This window comes from Scyliorhinus canicula, chromosome 21, assembly GCF_902713615.1.
Source record: "Scyliorhinus canicula chromosome 21, sScyCan1.1, whole genome shotgun sequence".
NCBI classification, from domain to species: Eukaryota; Metazoa; Chordata; class Chondrichthyes; order Carcharhiniformes; family Scyliorhinidae; genus Scyliorhinus; species Scyliorhinus canicula.
In genome coordinates, this window is record NC_052166.1 from 67,819,447 (window position 1) to 67,832,108 (window position 12,662).

At 49.8% G+C, this 12,662-nt stretch overlaps 1 protein-coding gene across 1 annotated transcript in view; it reads right to left on the minus strand.

Moving 5' to 3' along the window:
* card9 (caspase recruitment domain family, member 9) overlaps nucleotides 1-6,387 on the minus strand; it is a 35,533-nt gene extending 29,146 nt beyond the window's left edge. The window contains exon 1 of the mRNA XM_038781806.1: nucleotides 6,296-6,387. The gene's annotated coding sequence lies outside the window, so the exon portion shown is untranslated. The remainder of the gene's footprint in view (nucleotides 1-6,295) is intronic.
* Between the last annotated feature and the right edge of the window lie 6,275 nt (nucleotides 6,388-12,662).

A 12,662-nucleotide genomic window follows, 5' to 3' on the forward strand; every position in this document is an offset into this window, starting at 1 on the left:
TACAAGGTACACCCAGCTTCTGTCGCGATACGATGGACTTCTTACAGAAACTCAGCACCCATGGACCAGTTGAACCAGGAACATTCCTCGTTACAGTGGACATCTCGGCACCCTACACCAGCATCCCCCACGACAACGGCATTGCTGCAACAGCCTCAGTCCTCAACACTGACAACTTCCTTTGGACCCACGGCGAAGAATCACTGAAACGACTACATGATGACATCAATAAGTTCCATCCCACCATCAGACTCACCATGGACTACTCTCCAAAATCAGTTGCATTCTTGGACACACTCATCTCCATCAAGGACGGTCACCTCAGCACTTCGCTTTACTGCAAGCCCACGGATAACCTCACGATGCTCCACTTCTCCAGCTTCCACCTGTTGCTCGTTGTGTTCTCTCTTTAATTGGCTCTGTTTATGGCGGTTAATATGATCGCCATCCTTAATTCTAATTACGTTTGCTCAAGAGTGGCCAGGTATCTTTCTGATACCGCCACAAGGTTCAAAACCGAATACTGATCAAAGACTCGATACACCAGTTAGTAAGTTTGAAATCAATGCACATTTATTTACACACACAGTCAGTTATACTCATGCACAAACTCTACCAACTAAACTATCACTACTACTAAAGCCTATACTTAGCTTTGGGCGCCCACTCAGTCAGAGGAACAATGGCCGTTGTCTGGTTCTGAGGCTGCTGGGGTTGAGCTGGTATGGAATAGTAGCCGGGAGCGTCTGTCCCGGAGCGTGCGTTGACTTTGGATTTACTTGTTCTGATGCAGCTGCTGGGCAGGTCTCTCCTCGCTGAGAGCCAAGGCCAAGGGGGCGATTCTCTCTTGGGGGCTTCTCCTTACACCCAAAGGGGCTTCGCGGGCTTTTGGGCAGGCCTTGAACTTGGCCCCAATTAATTGGACCGCATCCTGATCATTGGTGTCGATTTCCTCCAATAAAGGGGTGGCTGCCCTGATTGCTGGGCGGGCCCTAGGTGGCCATTGGCCGGCTTTGTTCTAGTCTCCTCTGGCGCCGGGGTGTCTGCTTTAGTATCGTTTACCTAAATGTTTCTCTTTTGTCCCCGGAGATGGCTCATTAGTACGGTAATGGCTTCGCAGTATCGGTCTTGTCTGGGAGCTGCAGCTCCAATCAACAGACAAACCTTGCTCCTGCTTGCTTTCTCAGCATTGTCCAATTTCCCTGCATTCTTTGCAAAGTCTCCATTTGGTAATCGGGACGTGGCCACCCCAGGTGGCTACACATCCTAAACACATTAAAGTAGCCATCCCCTATGGACAAGCCCTCCGTATACACAGGATCTGCTCAGACAAGGAGGAGGGTCTACAGTTGCTGAAAGATGCCCTCGTACGAACGGGATATGGCGCTCGGCTCATCGATCGACAGTTCCAATGCGCCACAGCAAAAAACCGCACCGACCTCCTCAGAAGACAAACACGGGACACAACCGACAGATTACCCTTCGTCGTCCAGTACTTTCCCGGAGCGGAGAAACTACGGCATCTTCTTCGCAGCCTTCAACACATCATCGATGAAGATGAACATCTTGCCAAGGCCATCCCCACACGCCCACTACTGGCCTTCAAACAACCGCGCAACCTCAAACAAACCATTGTTTGCAGCAAATTACCCAGCCTTCAGAACAGCGACCACAACACCACACAACCCTGCCATGGCAATCTCTGCAAGACATGCCAGATCATCGACATGGATACCACCATTACACGTGGAAACACCACCCACCAGTACATACTAGTACATACACACGGTACATACTCGTGCAACTCGGCCAACGTTGTCTACCTCATACGCTGCAGGAAAGGATGTCCCGAAGCGTGGTACATTGGCGAGACCATGCAGACGCTGCGACAAGGAATGAACGGACATCGTGCGACAATCACCAGGCAGGAATGTTCCCTTCCAGTCGGGGAACACTTCAGCAGTCAAGGGCATTTAGCCTCTGATCTCCGGGTAAGCGTTCTCCAGGGCGGCCTTCAGGACACGCGGCAACGCAGAATCGTCGAGCAGAAACCCCCACCATCTGGCCTGGGCTTGCGAAACCCTTCCAACTGTCCTGGCTTGAGACAATTCACACGTCTTTAACCTGGGGTTACCCCCTATTACTGGATCTGTAAAGATTTAATTACCTGCGAATGTTCACATTCTAAGAATTGTCTGGCATCTCTGACTTTGTCTATATAAATGTTTCTGGAACCTACCTCTCCATTCACCTGAGGAAGGAGCAGTGCTCCGAAAGCTAGTGTTTGAGACAAACCTGTTGGACTTTAACCTGGTGTTGTCAGAATTCTTACAGTATTAAATACATCACATTTCCCCCGCTCTTCATCTCTGAGGATCAATCGTACCAACTCGAAATGTTAACTCTGTTTCTCCCTCCACACATGGTGTCAGCGTTGCAAAGGTTTTCCAGATTTTTCTGTTTTATTTGTATCTCTATCAATCCAGCTCCTTTGCACAACCATTCTGAACCCATACCCCAGTGAGAGTCAGTGTGTGTGGGACCCGTACCCCAGTGAGAGTCAGTGTGTGTGGGACCCCAGTGAGAGTCAGTGTGTGTGGGACCCGTTCCCCAGTGAGGGTCAGTGTGTGTGGGACCCGTACCCCAGTGAGAGTCAGTGTGTGTGGGACCCGGATCCCAGTGAGAGTCAGTGTGTGTGGGACCCGTACCCCAGTGAGAGTCAGTGTGTGTGGGACCTGTACCCCAGAGAGAGTCAGTGTGTGTGGGACCCGTACCCCAGTGAGAGTCAGTGTGTGTGGGACCCGTACCCCAGTGAGAGTCAGTGTGTGTGGGACCCCTACCCCAGTGAGAGTCAGTGTGTGTGGGACCTGTACCCCAGTGAGAGTCAGTGTGTGTGGGACCCCAGTGAGAGTCAGTGTGTGTGGGACCCGTTCCCCAGTGAGAGTCAGTGTGTGTGGGACCCCTACCCCAGTGAGAGTCAGTGTGTGTGGGACCCCTACCCCAGTGAGAGTCAGTCTGTGTGGGACCCGGATCCCAGTGAGAGTCAGTGTGTGGGACCCGTACCCCAGTGAGAGTCAGTCTGTGTGGGACCCGGATCCCAGTGAGAGTCAGTGTGTGTGGGACCCGTACCCCAGTGAGAGTCAGTGTGTGTGGGACCCGTACCCCAGTGAAAGTCAGTGTGTGTGGGACCCCTACCCCAGTGAAAGTCAGTGTGTGTGGGACCCCTACCCCAGTGAGAGTCAGTGTGTGTGGGACCCGTACCCCAGTGAGAGTCAGTGTGTGTGGGAGCCGTACCCCAGTGAGAGTCAGTGTGTGTGGGACCTGCACCCCAGTGAGAGTCAGTGTGTGTGGGACCCGTACCCCAGTGAGAGTCAGTGTGTGTGGGACCCCAGTGAGAGTCAGTGTTTGTGGGACCCGTACCCCAGTGAGAGTCAGTGTGTGTGGGACCCCTACCCCAGTGAAAGTCAGTGTGTGTGGGACCCCTACCCCAGTGAGAGTCAGTGTGTGTGGGACCCGTACCCCAGTGAGAGTCAGTGTGTGTGGGACCCGTACCCCAGTGAGAGTCAGTGTGTGTGGGACCCGTACCCCAGTGAGAGTCAGTGTGTGTGGGACCCCTACCCCAGTGAGAGTCAGTGTGTGTGGGACCCGTACCCCAGTGAGAGTCAGTGTGTGTGGGACCCCTACCCCAGTGAGAGTCAGTGTGTGTGGGACCCGTACCCCAGTGAGAGTCAGTGTGTGTGGGACCCGTACCCCAGTGAGAGTCAGTGTGTGTGGGACCCGTACCCCAGTGAGAGTCAGTGTGTGTAGGACCCGTACCCCAGTGAGAGTCAGTGTGTGTGGGACCCGTACCCCAATGAGTCAGTGTGTGTGGAACCCGTACCCCAGTGAGAGTCAGTGTGTGTGGGACCTGTACCCCAGTGAGAGTCAGTGTGTGTGGGACCCCAGTGAGAGTCAGTGTGTGTGGGACCCGTACCCCAGTGAGAGTCAGTGTGTGTGGGACCCCAGTGAGAGTCACTGTGTGTGGGACCCCTACCCCAGTGAGAGTCAGTGTGTGTGTGTGTGGGACCCCTACCCCAGTGAGAGTCTGTGTGTGGGACCCCAGTGAGAGTCAGTGTGTGGGACCCGTACCCCAGTGAGAGTCAGTGTGTGTGGGACCCGTACCCCAGTGAGAGTCAGTGTGTGTGGGACCCCTACCCCAGTGAGAGTCAGTGTGTGTGGGACCCGTACCCCAGTGAGAGTCAGTGTGTGTGGGACCCGTACCCCAGTGAGGGTCAGTGTGTGTGTGACCCGTACCCCAGTGAGAGTCAGTGTGTGTGGGACCCCAGTGAGAGTCAGTGTGTGTGGGACCCGTACCCCAGTGAGAGTCAGTGTGTGTGGGACCCGTACCCCAGTGAGAGTCAGTGTGTGTGGGACCTGTACCCCAGTGAGAGTCAGTGTGTGTGGGACCCGTACCCCAGTGAGAGTCAGTGTGTGTGGGACCCGTACCCCAGTGAGAGTCAGTGTGTGTGTGACCCGTACCCCAGTGAGAGTCAGTGTGTGTGGGACCCATACCCCAGTGAGAGTCAGTGTGTGTGGGACCCCAGTGAGAGTCAGTATGTGTGGGACCCGTACCCCAGTGAGAGTCAGTGTGTGGGACCCGTACCCCAGTGAGAGTCAGTGTGTGGGACCCGTACCCCAGTGAGAGTCAGTGTGTGTGGGACCCCAGTGAGAGTCAGTGTGTGTGGGACCCCTACCCCAGTGAGAGTCAGTGTGTGTGGGACCCGTACCCCAGTGAGAGTCAGTGTGTGTGGGACCCCAGTGAGAGTCAGTTTGTGTGGGACCCGTACCCCAGTGAGAGTCAGTGTGTGTGGGTCCCGTACCCCAGTGAGAGTCAGTGTGTGTGGGACCTGTACCCCAGTGAGAGTCAGTGTGTGTGGGACCCGTACCCCAGTGAGAGTCAGTGTGTGTGGGACCCATACCCCAGTGAGAGTCAGTGTGTGTGGGACCCCAGTGAGAGTCAGTGTGTGTGGGACCCCAGTGAGAGTCAGTGTGTGTGGGACCCGTACCCCAGTGAGAGTCAGTGTGTGTGGGACCCGTACCCCAGTGAGAGTCAGTGTGTGTGTGGGACCCGTACCCCAGTGAGAGTCAGTGTGTGTGGGACCCGTACCCCAGTGAGAGTCAGTGTGTGTGGGACCCGTACCCCAGTGAGAGTCAGTGTGTGTGGGACCCGTACCCCAGTGAGAGTCAGTGTGTGTGGGACCCGTACCCCAGTGAGAGTCAGTGTGTGTGGGACCCCAGTGAGAGTCAGTGTGTGTGGGACCCCAGTGAGAGTCAGTGTGTGTGGGACCCGTACCCCAGTGAGAGTCAGTGTGTGTGGCTCCCCAGTGAGAGTCAGTGTGTGTGGGACCCGTACCCCAGTGAGAGTCAGTGTGTGTGGGACCCCTACCCCAGTGAGAGTCAGTGTGTGTGGGACCCCTACCCCAGTGAGAGTCAGTGTGTGTGGGACCCGTAACCCACTGAGAGTCAGTGTGTGGGACCTGTACCCCAGTGAGAGTCAGTGTGTGTGGGACACCCTACCCCAGTGAGAGTCAGTGTGTGTGGGACCCGTACCCCAGGGAGAGTCAGTGTGTGTGGGACCCCTACCCCAGTGAGAGTCAGTGTGTGTGGGACCCCTACCCCAGTGAGAGTCAGTGTGTGTGGGACCAGTACCCCAGTGAGAGTCAGTGTGTGTGGGACCCGTACCCCAGTGAGAGTCAGTGTGTGTGGGACCCCTACCCCAGTGAGGGTCAGTGTGTGTGGGACCCCAGTGAGGGTCAGTGTGTGTGGGACCTGTACTGCGAGTTCCGATGCTAACTCTGTAAGATCTAGAAAGCAGCTCTTGCCTTCTTCAACTCCAAGTTTATCGTGCTCAGCAGCCACTTCTCCTGCATCAGTGTCCCTTTTATACATTAAGTGCAGCCTATTAAACAATTAGTACTCCAATTCCAATTTAAGTGCTCGGAAACATCTCTTTCCTCAGATCTACCCCTGTGTCCCTGTGTGGAAGCTGTCACATATACTGAGAGCATTGATCAGAAAGAGCAGAAGTGAAGTATTTGTGTCAACAAACGAAATACATCCACAATTACAAGTGTTGCCAAAGTGAGTTTTCCACAAAGCCTCGTACCCCTGCACCCAACACCACCCTGCCGTGCTGAAGCCTTGTGGAGTAGGGCTGTGTAACGTGGCACTCCTGTGCTGTAAGGTGTGAAAACCTCAGCCTGTGGACTTTGCTACCTAAATGGTCAGTTGGATAAAGAATGAAACACTCACTCACCCACCCTCCTGTGGCCCTGATTCTGCGATTCGCCGATCTCGGCTCCCAGTTCAAACTCACACCCAGAGGTTTCAGCCACAATTGAAAGTGAACCTTTGGAAGGAGATTCTGAACAGCAAAATCCACAAAGAGGAAGTTTCGCTCGATCATGAACATTGTTGGGTGGGGTCACCAATTCACTGTCATATGACTGCATTTATCAATCAGACAGTGCAGGAGGCCATTCAGTCCTTCAAGCCTGTGCTGGCCCCCTGAATTTGTTAGCCATAGAAAATAATTATTTTGACATCGAGAGCATGGGCGAGGAATGATTGTGTTACTGGACTGGTAATCTCAAATATAAATGAGTGTCAATCCTGAAAATTAAATGCTTGCCTCTCCACATGCAGCTGGCGGTGTCCCCATGTATAGCAACATAGAAATATGGGAGCCCTTCAGACCTGATCCACCATTCATTACGACTATGGCCGATCATCCAACCTGTTGCCACTTCCCCCCATTTCTGTTGATTCCCTCCCCCCCCCCCCCCCAGAGCTGAATAAAACTCCTCCTTGAAAACATACAATATTTTGGCCTCAACTACTTCCTGTGGTAACGAATTCCACAGGCTGACCACTCTCTGGGTGAAGAGATTTCTCCTCATCTCTGCCCTAGAAGGTCTACCCTGTATCCTCAGACGGTGACCCCTGGTTCTGGTCACCCCCACCATCGGGAACATCCTTCCTGCATCTACCCTGTCCAGTCCTGATCAAATTTTATAGGTTTCTAGATCCGCCCCCCCCCCCCCCCCCATTCTTCCATCGGGCAGGAGATACAGAAGTCTGAGAACACGGACGAACAGACTCAAAAACAGCTTCTTCCCCGCTGTTACCAGGCTCCTAAACGACCCTCTTATGGACTGACCTGATTAACACTACACCCTGTATGCTTCATCCGATGCCGGTGCTTATGTAGTTACATTGTGTTGCCCTATTATGTATTTTCTTTTATTCCCTTTTTTCCCCATGTACTTAATGATCTGTTGAGCTGCTTGCAGAAAAATACTTTTCATTGTACCTCGGTACACGTGACAATAAACAAATCCAATCCAATTCTTCTGAACTTCAGCAAATATAATCCTAATTGATTCAATCTCTCCTCATATGTCAGTCCCGCTATCCCAGGAATAAGTCTGGTAAACCTTCGCTGCTCTCCCTCTAGAGCAAGAACATCCTTCCTCAGATAAGGAGACCAGAACTGCACACAATACTCCAGGTGTAGCCTCACCAAGGCCCTGTATAATTGCAGCAAGACATCCCTGCTCCTGTACTTTAATCCTATCGCAATGAAGGCCAACATACCATTTGCCTTTAAAAAAAAAAAAATTTAGAATATCCAATTAATTTTTTCCAATTAAGGGACAATTTAGCGTGGCCAATCCACCGACCCTGCACATCTTTGGGTTGTGGGGGTGAAACCCACGCAGACACGGGGAGAATGTGCAAACTCCTCAAAGACAGTGACCCAGGGCCGGGATTCGAACCCGGGTCCTCAGCGCCGTAGGCAGCAATGCTAACCACCGTGCCGCCCTGCCATTAGCCTTCTTTAGCACCTGCTGCACCTGCATGCTTACCTTCAGTGACTGGTGTACGAGGACACCCAGGTCTCGTTGCACATTCCCCTCTCCTAATTTACACCCATTCAGATAATAGTCTGCCTTCCTGTTTTTGCTTCCGAAGCGGATAACCTCGCATTTATCCACATTACGCTGCATCTACCATTCATTTGCCTGCTCACTCAACCTGTTCAAATCACACTGAAAGTCCAAATAAACCACATTCACTGGCTCCCCCATGTCAATTCTACTAGTTACTCCCAGCCCAGGGTCACTGTCCGTGTGGAGTTTGAACATTGTCCCTGTTCCCGTGTGGGTCTCACCCCCACAACCCAAAGATATGCAGGATAGGTGGATTGGCCACATCTAAAGTACCCCTTAATTGAATAAAAAAGAATTGGGTACTCTAATTTCTTTTTAAAAACCTCTACTAGTTATATCCTTGAAGAATTCCAGTAGATTTGTCAAGTATGATTTTCCCTTCATAAATCCATGCTAACTCTGTCCAACCGTACCACTGTTTTCTAAGTGCTCCGCTATAAAATCTTTTTATCCAGCATTTTCCTCACCATCGTTGTCAGGCTTACTGGTTTATAATTACGTTTTCTCTCTACCTTCATTTTTTAGTGGGGTAACATTAGCTACCCTCCAATCTGCAGGAACGTTTGACAATCAATGCATCCAATATTTCTAGAGCTACTTCCTTGACTTTTCTGGGATGTAGATTATCAGGCCCTGAGGATTTATCAACCTTCAAGACCATCAATTTCTCCAACACCATTTCTCTACTAATACTGATCTCCTTCAGTTCCTCCCCCTCACTAAACCATGCATTCTCCAACATTTTGGGTGTGTGATTTGTGTCTTCATTTGTGAAGACAGAGCTAAAGTTAGTCTGTAATTGCTCAGCCGTTTCTTTGATTCACATTATTCATCCGCCGTTTCTGACTGTAAGGGATTCTATTTTCCCCTTCTTTTAAAAAAAGTAAATTTGGAGCACCCAATTCATTTTTCCAATTAAGGGGCAATTTAGCGTGGCCAATCCACCTACCCTGCACATCTTTGGGTTGTGGGAGTCAAACCCACGCAGACACGGGGAGAATGTGCAAACTCCACACGGACAGTGACCCAGAGCCGGGATCGAACCTGGGACCTCGACGCCGTGAGGCAGCAGGGCTAACCCACTGCCCCACCGCGTTGCCCCCTATTTTCCCCTTCTTAATCAATCCCTTTGTCCTCCTTTGCTGAATTCTAACTGCTCCCAATAATCAGATCTGCTGTTTTTGTGACAATTTCCCTTGTAAGCCATGGTTTGGACAATCGTCCCCATTTTATTTTTGCACCAGACAGGAATGAACAATTGTTTTTTAAAAAATATTTTTATTGAAGCATTTGCAAAATTTTTATCACAATAACAAACAAAACAATAACATAAACATCAACGTGGTAAACTAGACATTTCCCACCCAACCCCTTCTGTACATCCCATAACCATATTGCACCTACCCCCCACCCCCCCAGAATGCTGCTTCTGCTGACATTTTAATTTTCCCCGAGAAAGTCGATGAACGGCTGCCACCTCCGGGAGAACCTCAGCATTGACCCCCCTCAAGGCAAACTTTATTTTCTCCAACTTGAGAAACCCAGCCAAGGAATGAACAACTGTTGCAGTTCACCCATGCATTTTTTGAATGTTTGCCATTGCCTATCCACTGTCATCCCTGTTAGTAATATTTCCCAATCGTCCATCTTGATGAAGAATTCTGTCATGTTATGGTCACTCCTCCCCAAGGGACCTCGCACTAGACTGCCGATGATTCCTTTCTCATTTGTGATGAACGTGGGAATTTCAGATATATTGTATGATATGTATTTCATGCTGTAAGGGTTAAAAACTTGGGTTGGTGTGTGTGACTGCTGCAGTCATGTTTCAAAAATCCTGGTTTCAATGACAGTAGACCTTTCGGAGACAGAGGTACAATTACAGCATCGTAAACGTTTGGGTTAATGGGCTTTTATTTTATATTAAGAGGGTCCCCTGGGGAGTAGATAGTTAGAGACATTGTGTTCAGCTTAGTGAGATGATGTAGTTACTGGGAGGAGCCTGGGGTGGAAACAGTCAGATGTCGAGGTTTTCAGGGTTATTTCTTTGACCGGAAGGGGTGTCGAGAAGGTTTTCTGAAGAAATACAGCCGGAGATTCTGAATTATTCTGACGGGGGGGTCAGGTCTCTTTCTTTCAAGCAATCTCAAAAGACCTCTCTTTCTCAAAGTGAAGGATCCAAGACATCTCTGTACAACAGGCATTTCTGAGAGCTAACTGTATTTAAAATTGGATTGGGATTTTCCGTAGTCCAATGCTGAAATCGGGATCGGCGATAAGGCGGAGAATAGAAGGTGAGGCAAGAGGACGGAGATCGGCAAAATGACAGTCCAAAGATGTGCAGATTTGGTAGATTGGCCGCGATAAAATTGCCCCTCAGGATGTGCAGGCTTGGGTTAGAGCGGGGAGTGGGGTAGGATTCTCTTTCAAAAGGTCGCGGCAGACTCAATGGGCCAAATGGCGTCTTTATGCTCTGCTGCGATTCTATAGTTTAATGGCTATTTTGGCGCTTTACTTTAAAAGGTTTGAAGTATTGAGCAGAGCCCAAACTGCAGATCCTAAACAACATCTAGAAAACGTTTTGGCGACTTGTGTGATGACGTCCGCCTGCTGATTTCCAGAGAACACATCACCTGAAAAACCTGAATAAGAAGTGGGTGTGAAATGGAACTGGAACGATGAGATCCTGCTCAAGCTCCTTGTCCTGCAGCTGAAGTGAGGGAAGAAACCCACCCTGAAGACATTGCCTGTTGGGTCTGATAGAATATTTCACAATAAATAAGACGCGAGAACATGGGTAAAATTTGAGAAAAGTGCTTTTTGGGTTAGAGGCCGAAAGTAGTTTGGATTCTTCATTAGTCCCAGTGTCTGAGGATAATGTGATGGAAAAGAGAAACTGGTTAATTTTTTCCAGAAACCTCCAAGGCAGTCAGTTATGTTTGTAAACTAACCCCCGCACCCCAAAGACGTGCAGGATAGACCAGTGATGGTGAAATTGTAGAACGATTTCTCGGGTTTTGTCCAGCTAGAATTCCACACTTCTCAATGCCTGAAGACAACGGTTTTGGAAATCCTTTCAAATTTAGATTTGAACATCAAAAATCGACAGAGCTTCAATAAGATTGCAAATATAGAACATTACAGCGCAGGCCCTTCGGCCCTCAATGTTGCGCCTTCCTGTGAAACCCCCTCTACACTATTCCCTTATCGTCCATGGCAGGAAAATATTCAGGTCTACAAGCAAGACTGAACAATGCAAGCCCCTGTGCGTTATTCATCCCATGTTCCAGTCACTCCTTTTTGAATTTGTTCAAAAGTTGTATGCCTTCTTTTCGGTTTCCACCCATGTGCTGCAATTACACTTGGAGCAGGCACAGGGAAACATTTAACAGTCAAAAGAATTTGCGACACCAGGTGGTTCGCTCGTGCAGACACTGTTCTGGCTTTGAGACTGAACTTTATCGATATAAAGGAATGTTTATCAGACAGAGCCACGTCAAAATCAGAGAAACTAAGTCTGAAAAGTATGAAATTGCATTTTTACGGTTGTGTGGAACTATTTACTTCAAAGAATGAATGGTGCCAGCAAATTGCTGCAAAATGTTGATACAACTTTACTGAATTCTTCACAACCGTTAGTCTCAGTTAGCAGTTTTGCCCTGGATGTTCGAAATTGCCAAACCTCAGTGGAAGCAGAGACGCTAACGTTTAACAAAGAACACAGGTCCCTCTGATGATGAGAAGCATACATGACTCAGGAAGTTATATTTTTATGAAGCTAGTGTAAGGGTCCTCCCTGCTGATTCTCTTATTTCCCCGTTCTTTATTTTTGCTGTTATCATTTTTGATCCATGGGTGGTTAATGGACATGTATCTTTAAGTCACGCAGCAGAGGGCGGCGCAGTGGTTAGCACTGCTGCCTCACGGCTCCGAGGACCCGAGTTCGATCCTGGCCCAGGGTCACTGTCAGTGTGGAGTTTCCACATTCTCCCCATGTGTGTTGGTCTCACCCCCACAACCCAAAGAGGTGCAGGTTAAGTATATTGGCCACGCTAAATTTCCCCTTAATTTTAAATGTTTTTTTTAAACAAAAGGCCCAGCAGCAAAAAGAATTCAGAATTCAAGAAGTTGCAACAGACGATATGTGCTGCTAGGTTTGGACATTAAGACCCAGACGTTTTGGCACCTGCGTGATGGGGAGGGACTCGGTTCGACTGATTGGCTGGTGAAAAAGGAATTGGCCAAAAGGCCGTAATCTGCCTGGTAACAGGCGATGATTAGGAGCTATTCGAGTGGAATAATTTCCACAGACCCAAGGAGCTGAGTTTGAATCCAGGACACTCGGGGGAAGGACCTGCTTGTCTTCTCTCTCCAGAAAGGCTGAGTTTCTGTATTACTGAAACTGCAAGCAGAGACCTGGATCTCAAAGCTTACTTTGAAAGAAAGTCTGCTTAAAGGCAACCACCTGAAACAAAGGCCCTTAGTGTCCAAAAAGGTTAGGTGGGGTTGCTGGGTTGGAATGAAGACATGGGCTTAGATACGGTGCTCGTTCCAAGGGCTGATGCAGACTCAATGGGCTGAATGGCCTCCTTCTGCCCCATAAATTCTATGACACCCATAATCCCACATCTTTGGACACTGTCCTGGGAGTGTTTGATGGGGACAGTGTAG